The sequence below is a fragment of the Heloderma suspectum genome, chromosome 17, assembly GCF_057233095.1.
Source record: "Heloderma suspectum isolate Gila_16-S chromosome 17, 16-S_ref, whole genome shotgun sequence".
In the NCBI taxonomy this organism is placed as follows: domain Eukaryota; kingdom Metazoa; phylum Chordata; class Lepidosauria; order Squamata; family Helodermatidae; genus Heloderma; species Heloderma suspectum.
This window is the reverse complement of record NC_139474.1, coordinates 21,256,685-21,265,029: the sequence shown is the minus strand read 5'-3', so window position 1 is coordinate 21,265,029 and position 8,345 is coordinate 21,256,685.

Genomic DNA, 8,345 nt, shown 5'->3' with positions numbered 1-8,345 from the left:
CCGGTTGCGGTATCACATGCACCCCTCATTTTCTCAGGTTGTGTGTGTATGTGTTTTAGGGTTTTTTTCTTAGAAACTCAAAATCAAGAGGATCAGCATGTAAAAAAATAATCCTTTTTGGTCCCCCGCCAACCCCTGCTCAGCAGCATAAATAATCTTGCAAGCGATATAAAACATGTCCCTAGAAAACATACACCCTAAACCTGGCTAGTTTTCAAGGCTTGCCTTTTCTCTCTTCTCCCCCCACTCTCCGCTTGGATTTCAGCAAATGGGGCTCAGGCAGCTTTGCCATTTAGATAATTAGAGCCTGCCAGATGGCTTTAAATATGCTTCACACAACCCTCCTTATCTCACCTCCTTGGAACTGGCACCTGTACCTCTCTGTGTTTTGTTGCAAAACACCTGGCTACTTTCAGCTCTGCAAAGACACCTCCCCTCACCCCAATTTCTCCTGCATCTTTACAAAATAGCAGTTAAATGGGATGGCCGAATTTAATTCTGAAAGAGAGAGCAATCCTTGGAGCCTGCTTGCTGTCACTGCTAACAGACAATAGTCGAACTGGAGCACCACCTAAGCATCGATTGCACAAAGCCTAAACAGTGAGTGACCTCTTCCATGACTTGCAGTTACAATTATCCTATGTCCCGACTGTGCACTCCAAAACCTACCCACATAAATCTAGCCCAGGACTATGAAGTAAAAGAGCCTGGTGGACTTTCATGCCATCTTCCTTATCTTCTCTATGGAAGGAGTGAGTGGGACTGAGTTCCTATCTGGCCATGGTCACACATACTTTAGTTACATCCCATTTGGACTACTGCAACATGCTCTACACAGAGCTGCCTTGGCAAACTATTCAGAAACTTCAGCTGGTCCAGAATGTTGCGGTCAATGTTGCGGTAACCAGACCCAGAATGTTGACTGGGTCTGGTTACAGGGAGCATGCAAGTCCCTTGTTACAACATCTTCACTGGCTACCTGTCTGCTTCCAGGCAAAATTCAAAGTGCTGGTTATGACCTATAAAGCCCTATACGGCTTGGGACCAGGCAACCTTCTTCCATACACGCCTGCCTGGTTCTTAAGATCTTCTGGAGAGGTCTTTTAAGAGCGCCGTCAGAGGCACAAGAGGTTTGGTGATGACACAAGAGAGGACCTTTTTGAGGGCCACTCCCAGGTGGTGGAAAGGAAGTTAGGTTCACCCCCTCTTTGCTATCCTTCTGATGGCAGACAAAGATAGTCTAATTCAAGAAGGCCTTTGGCCTGTAAGTGGTTCTGTGGGTTAGGTGCTGTTTTTATTCTGTAATTGTTATGCTTTTATTATAATGTGTGTTATTCTTTTAATCTATTTTAAATTGTTTTTGTAAGCTGCCTTGAGTGCCATTTTTTGGTAGAAAGGTGGGGTATAAATCAAATAAATAAATATCCTGTTGGCTTTCCACCAACCCTACAGATCCTTTCTTCTGGGGATGGAACCGGCACATCATCCTTGATGGAGGCCTGGTAGGATGGGGCTTTTCCTTCCTCTGATCCTGTCTTTCTCCCATGAGAGGACTCAGCAGGATAAGCTACACTTCCATCCTTGCTGGACAGTGTCAACTCCAGATTGGGGGGGGGGGGGCTTAGATCGCCACCATGGCCCTTTTGCTTCCCCTCTCTTTCTTGGACCCATCTGCACCAGGTGGAAGCTTCTGGGTCTTCTTCTTGCTCTTACGGGGTCCAGGTGTCCTCTTTCACAGAGGACCATACTCTCTTTGAAGCCATCCTCTATTTGAAGGGCCGTCCTGTTCAATTCTGGTTTAAAGATAAAGAACCATCAGAACTGTGGCCCATCACCAGTTCTCAGCACCTGGACAGCCGACTGGGCAGGCACACGGGTCACCTGGTCACAGTTTTTGCCACCAGGGTGAGATGTACTATATTTCTATTTAAATTCTAATAATTATTTCTAAATTTGCATCTAAACCTATAAGCATATGCAATTTTATGCACATCACAACCCTGCATGACACTGGCCCTACTGACAGGGACCAGGAAGATGTATTTTTTTCCTCTTGAAGCTTCATCCAGGAGAGATGGAGGATTGGGGATGAGCTATATTTGTACTTCTTTGGGACTCTCTTCATTTAGCAGTACACCATGGCTTTTCATAGCCAAGTTGAGCCAGCCTGTCTTTCTTTGGAAAGACCGTGAAGGGATCATGAAGTTCAAAGTGAGATTTGTTGTTGTTTATTCGGTCAGTCGCTTCCAACTCTTCATGACTTCATGGACCAGCCCACACCAGACCTTCCTGTCGGCCGTTGCCACCCCCAGATCCCCCAAAGTCGAGTCCGTCACCTCCAGAATATCATCCATCCACTTTGCCCTTGGTCGACCCCTCTTCCTTTGGCCTTCCACTTTCCCTAGCATCAGCATCTTCTCCAGGGTATCCTGTCTTCTCATTACGTGGCCAAAGTACTTCAGTTTTGCCTTTAATATCATTCCCTCAAGTGAGCAGTCTGGCTTTATTTCCTGGAGTATGGACTGGTTTGATCTTCTTGCAGTCCAAGGCACTCTCAGAATTTTCCTCCAGCACCACAGTTCAAAAGCACCTATCTTCCTTCGCTCAGCCTTCCTTATGGTCCAGCTCTCGCAGCCATAGGTTACTACGGGGAATACCATTGCTTTCACTATGCGGACCTTTGTTGTCAGTGTGATGTCTCACCTCTTAACTATTTTATCAAGATTTGTCATTGCTCTCCTCCCAAGAAGTAAACGTCTTCTGATTTCCTGGCTGCAGTCAGCGTCTGCAGTAATCTTTGCGCCTAGAAAGACAACGTCTGTCACTGCCTCCACGTTTTCTCCCTCTATTTGCCAGTTATCCATCAAGCTGGTTGCCATAATCTTGGTTTTTTTGAGGTTTAACTGCAACCCAGCTTTTGCACTTTCTTCTTTCACCTTCGTCATGAGGTTCCTCAGCTCCTCCTCACTTTCAGCCATCAAAGTGGTATCATCTGCATATCTGAGATTGTTAATGTTTCTTCCAGCGATTTTAACTCCAGCCTTGGTTTCATCAAGCCCAGCACGTCGCATGATGTGTTCTGCGTACAGGTTGAATAGGTAGGGTGAGAGTATACAACCCTGCCGTACTCCTTTCCCAATCTTAAACCAGTCCGTTGTTCCGTGTTCTGTTCTTACCGTTGCTACTTGGTTGTTATACAGATTCCTCAGGAGGCAGACAAGATGACTTGGTATCCCCATACCACCAAGAACTTGCCACAATTTGTTATGATCCACACAGTCAAAGGCTTTAGAATAGTCAATAAAACAGAAATAGATGTTTTTCTGAAACTCCCTGGCTTTCTCCATTATCCAGCGGATATTGGCAATTTGGTCTCAAGTTCCTCTGCCTTTTCTAAACCCAGCTTGTACATCTGGCAATTCTCGTTACACGAATTGCTGGAGTCTACCTTGCAAGATCTTGAGCATTACCTTACTGGCATGTGAAATAAGTGCCACTGTTCAATAGTTTGAACATTCTTTGGTGCTTCCCTTTTTTGGTATGGGGATATAGGTTGATTTTTTCCAATCTGTTGGCCATTCTTGTGTTTTCCAAATTTGCTGGCATATGGCATGCATCACCTTGACAGCATCATCTTGCAAGATTTTAAACAGTTCAGCTGGGATACCATCATCTCCTGCTGCCTTGTTATTAGCAATGCTTCTTAAGGCCCATTCAACCTCACTCTTCAGGATGTCTGGCTCTAGCTCACTGACCACACCGTCAAATCTATCCCTGATATTATTATCCTTCCTATACAGATCTTCCGTATATTCTTGCCACCTGTTCTTGATCTCTTCTGCTTCTGTTAGGTCCTTGCCATCTTTGTTTCTGATCATACCCATTTTTGCCTGGAATTTACCTCCGATGTTTCTAATTCTCTGGAAGAGGTCTCTTGTCCTTCCTATTCTATTATCTTCTTCCGTTTCCACGCATTGCTTGTTTAAAAATAATTCCTTATCTCTTCTGGCTAACCTCTGGAATTTTGCATTTAATTGAGCATATCTCCCCCTATCACTGTTGCCTTTTGCTTTCCTTCTTTCTTGGGCTGCTTCCAGTGTCTCAGCAGACAGCCATCTTGCCTTCTTGGTTTTCTTTTTCTTTGGGACGTTTTTTGTTGTCGCCTCCTGAACAATGTTGCGAACTTCTGTCCATAGTTCTTCCAGGACCCTATCTACTAAATCTAGCCCCTGAAATCTATTCTTCACCTCCACTGCATATTCATTAGGAATATTAGTGAGCTCATATCTAACTGATCTGTGGGTCTTCCCTATTCTCTTTAGTCTGATTCTAAATTGTGCAATAAGAAGTTCGTGATCTGAACTACAATCAGCTCCAGGTCTTGTTTTTACCGACAGCATAGATGTCCACCACCTTTGGCTACAAAGGATGTAGTCAATCTGATTTCGGTGTCGACCATCTGGTAAAGTCCATGTATAAAGTCGTCTCTTAGGTTGTTGGAAGAGAGTGATTGTTATGCACAGTGAGTTGTCTTGGCAAAATTCTATCAGCCTATGTCCTGCTTCATTTTGTTCTCCCAGACCATGCTTGCCTGTAATTCCAGGTGTCGTTTGACTACCCACCTTAGCATTCCAGTCTCTTGTAATGAAAATAACATATTTTTTTGGCGTACTATCCAGTAGGTGCTGCAGATCCTCATAGAACTGATCTACTTCTGCTTCTTCAGCATCTGTGGTTGGGGCGTATATTTGGATCACTGTGATGTTAAATGGCTTACCCTGAATTCGAATTGGGATCATTCTGTCATTTTTTGGATTGTATCCAAGCACTACTTTAGCCACTTTATTATTAATTATGAAGGCTACTCCATTTCTTCTGTGGTCCTCTTGTCCACAGTAGTAGATCTGGTGTCCATTTGATGTGAAGTGGCCCATTCCAGTCCATTTCAGTTCACTGACACCCAAAATGTCTATATTTAATCTTGACATCTCCCCAATAACCACATCCAATTTGCCCTGGCTCATAGATCTTACATTCCAGGTTCCTATGGTGTGTTGATCTTTAGAACACTGGATTCGTCGTTCACCTCCAGCACCATCGGCTGCTAGCCATCCTTTCAGCTTTGAGCTAGCTGCATCATCACATCTGGGGCTAGCTGAACTTATCCTCTGTTCCTCCCCAGTAGCATTTTCACCATCTTCTGATCTGGGAGTCCCATCTTCCGATGGTATACCGACATATCTCTGGTTGCACTGATCCATTTAGTTTTCATGGCAAGAATACTGGGGTGGGTTGCCGTTTCCTTCCCCAGGGATCGTATTTAGTCTGACCTCTCTGCCATGACCTTCCCGTCTTGGGTGTCCCTTCACGGTTTAGCTCATGACATCATTGAGGTGCTCAAGCTCCAGCACCACGACAAGGTAACGATCTCCTTTGCTGAAGAATGTGAGATTAGCTAGGCCTAAAACCGTCTCTGACACACGTTCGATCCTGTTATCCTGCCTCTTCTCTTAAACCTCCGATGAACAGGTTTCTGCAGCTTTGCTCAGCTGCTTGTTCCTTGCTCCGAGTGAGACAGTCGTGCCTTCCCATCTGCTGCATCTATGCTGGGTGGCTTCCCACTGACAGCAGTGCACGTACCCTGCCTTCCAGTACAGAAAACGTGGCGCACCAGCAGCCCACAAAATGTGCCTGCAAAGCCTGGGATCCAGGTACAGCCAGCCCATCGCCCATCTCAAGGCTATGCAAAAAAATTTAAACAAGCAGCATCAAGAGCCAGAGGCCGCCTGATGGCCCCTGACCCCCTTTTGAAGTTTAAGCAGGCCGAGATTTGGCTTGTGTGCCTAAAAGAAAGATCTTCTTGAAGGGACCCACAGTATGCCATCAGAGGAGGGGAATGACATTGGTTACAAATATAGACGTCACACTCCATCGTCTTGGCTGAGACCAACCACTATTCGGTTCCTCTTCTTCTGAAACTGTCTCCCTCAGTGGCCCTTTCTCTGATCATGAAACACTTATGTACCTATGAAGAATTAGTGCTCAAATTTGCTTGTTTTCCTGTTTCCTCCCAATCTCTTTTCTTATCTTTTGCATCATGTCTATTAGTTTGCAAACCTGTGGGTGGAAACTGTTATCTTAATCTTTGCGGAGCACTTAGCACACTTAAGCTGCTTTATAAATGAATTGTACCAAAGCTCATTTTTATCTCGGCCTCCACAGATTCAAAGGACAGAAGTTTTTCTGTTTATTGGTATGTGTAAATAAGGGGTGCACAACCTTTTCAGCTGCGAGGGCCATATCTCAGGGCTGGGGCCACACATGCATAAGCACACAGATGCATAAACACATAATCTCTCCCCCCGCCATACATACACACACACACACACACACACACACACACCTCCCTTGCCTGTCCATTGAGATCTAGGGATCGGTGGGGGGTGGAAGTAAAACCTCTCCTGTCCCACAGCAATTGCTACCAAGATTGCTGTTTCTCTGCCGCTACCAGCAGTGGGAAAACAGTAATCTTGGAAGTCAGGGCACAGTGGTTTTCCTTGCAGTGCTGCTGAGAAAAGTGGGTGGGGTCCTGCCAGCTTCAGGGGCCACACAGGGAGCAGCCAAGGGCCACAGGATGTGCACCCTGGTGTTGACAGATAGATAATACAGCTTGCATTTTAGAAGCATAGAAAACATTCCTGGCTGCTACTGTCAGTTAGTATGAAAGGGGAAATCTATCAGAGCATAGATACATTCCCAGCTACCACTGCAAACCCCTCTTTAATTAGCTACATCCTGTCTTAATAGGTCTGGGCAGGATGAGTTTTCTCGTCCAGGAGCACAAATAAGATGGAACTGGTGAGCTTCAAGGAAAAGACTATTTAACAGTTCCTTGGGAGCTAAACTGAGCTTTGGTCAGGGTGTAAAAAAAAAATACTGGTTACAGCTAGCAGGCCAGAAATGGAAGGATGCACAAAAAGGGAAGCCAGTTCCGGGCAAGCTCAAAATATGCACACAATGATGACATTTTGCAAGACAAAAAAGTGGTGAAGTGAAAGAAGGTCACAATTTTGTTTAGATGAATCAGTGGTGCAGAAAAGGGAAGCTGTTCAGAGTTGCAAGGGGGGGGGGAGTAGGAGGTGTATGTGTGGGGAATTCAGTTCACTGTCAACTGGGTCAATGGGTTAGTGGATAAAGAAGATTTGAAGGATAATACATATTATTATTTCATGTGCAGATTATGAATATGGTAATTTGAGGTCCTATCCAGACTGTCTGTATCAAGCGAAGAGCAGGCTCTGTCACATCCATGTTCCTGAGTCAGCCCGATCTTAAATATGTTTACTCAAGAATAAGTTGCTTCTAAATTAATGAAGTTATGATAAAAGCCTTCTTTCTGTCCCCTAATGTATCTCTTCCCTTGTCTCCCTTCTATTTGTCTCCCTAGTCATTCTCTTGACTCCATTCTGTCAGCCCTCTTTGGATACATTTCCAGCTCCCTACTCTAGGGACCAACAACTGTGAACCTCTGGCCAAATCCAGCCCACTGAAGATATACTATTTGCCATCTCCAGTTGCCAAATCTAAGGCAAGAAGATGAACTGCAGGACAGCACAACTGGGATTTCAGTGACTTCATGTCACAGACTGTGTTTGTGTCTCACCATCCCCTATGTTGCAACTCTATTGTCATCATTCATTGATCCTTTCCTTTGTGCTCCTTTCCACCCCGTCAACCCACTTGCTATTTTTAAATTATACCACCTAGACTTCCTCTTACTTCATTAAAAATATTTATAATCCACTTTTCCTCTGCTCATGGCAATTTCAAATAAACTATATTAAAAAAGCTTTTGAACTGTGGTGCTGGAGGAAAATTCTGAGAGTGCCTTGGACTGCAAGAAGATCAAACCAGTCCATACTCCAGGAAATAAAGCCAGACTGCTCACTTGAGGGAATGATATTAAAGGCAAAACTGAAGTACTTTGGCCACATAATGAGAAGACAGGATACCCTGGAGAAGATGCTGATGCTAGGGAAAGTGGAAGGCAAAAGGAAGAGGGGCCGACCAAGGGCAAGGTGGATGGATGATATTCTGGAGGTGACAGGCTCGACCTTGGGGGAGCTGGGGGTGGCGATGGCTGACAGGAAGCTCTGGTGTGGGCTGGTCCATGAAGTCACGAAGAGTCGGAAGCGACTGACCGAATAAACAACAAAAAATATTAAAATAGCAATAGAAGCAATAAAAACAGACTGTTTTTAGAATTATTAAAACAATGCAGTTGGGGGATTAAAGATCACCAATAAAAATGCCTTCCAGAATAAGTAGGTTTTGCAACTTTGAGG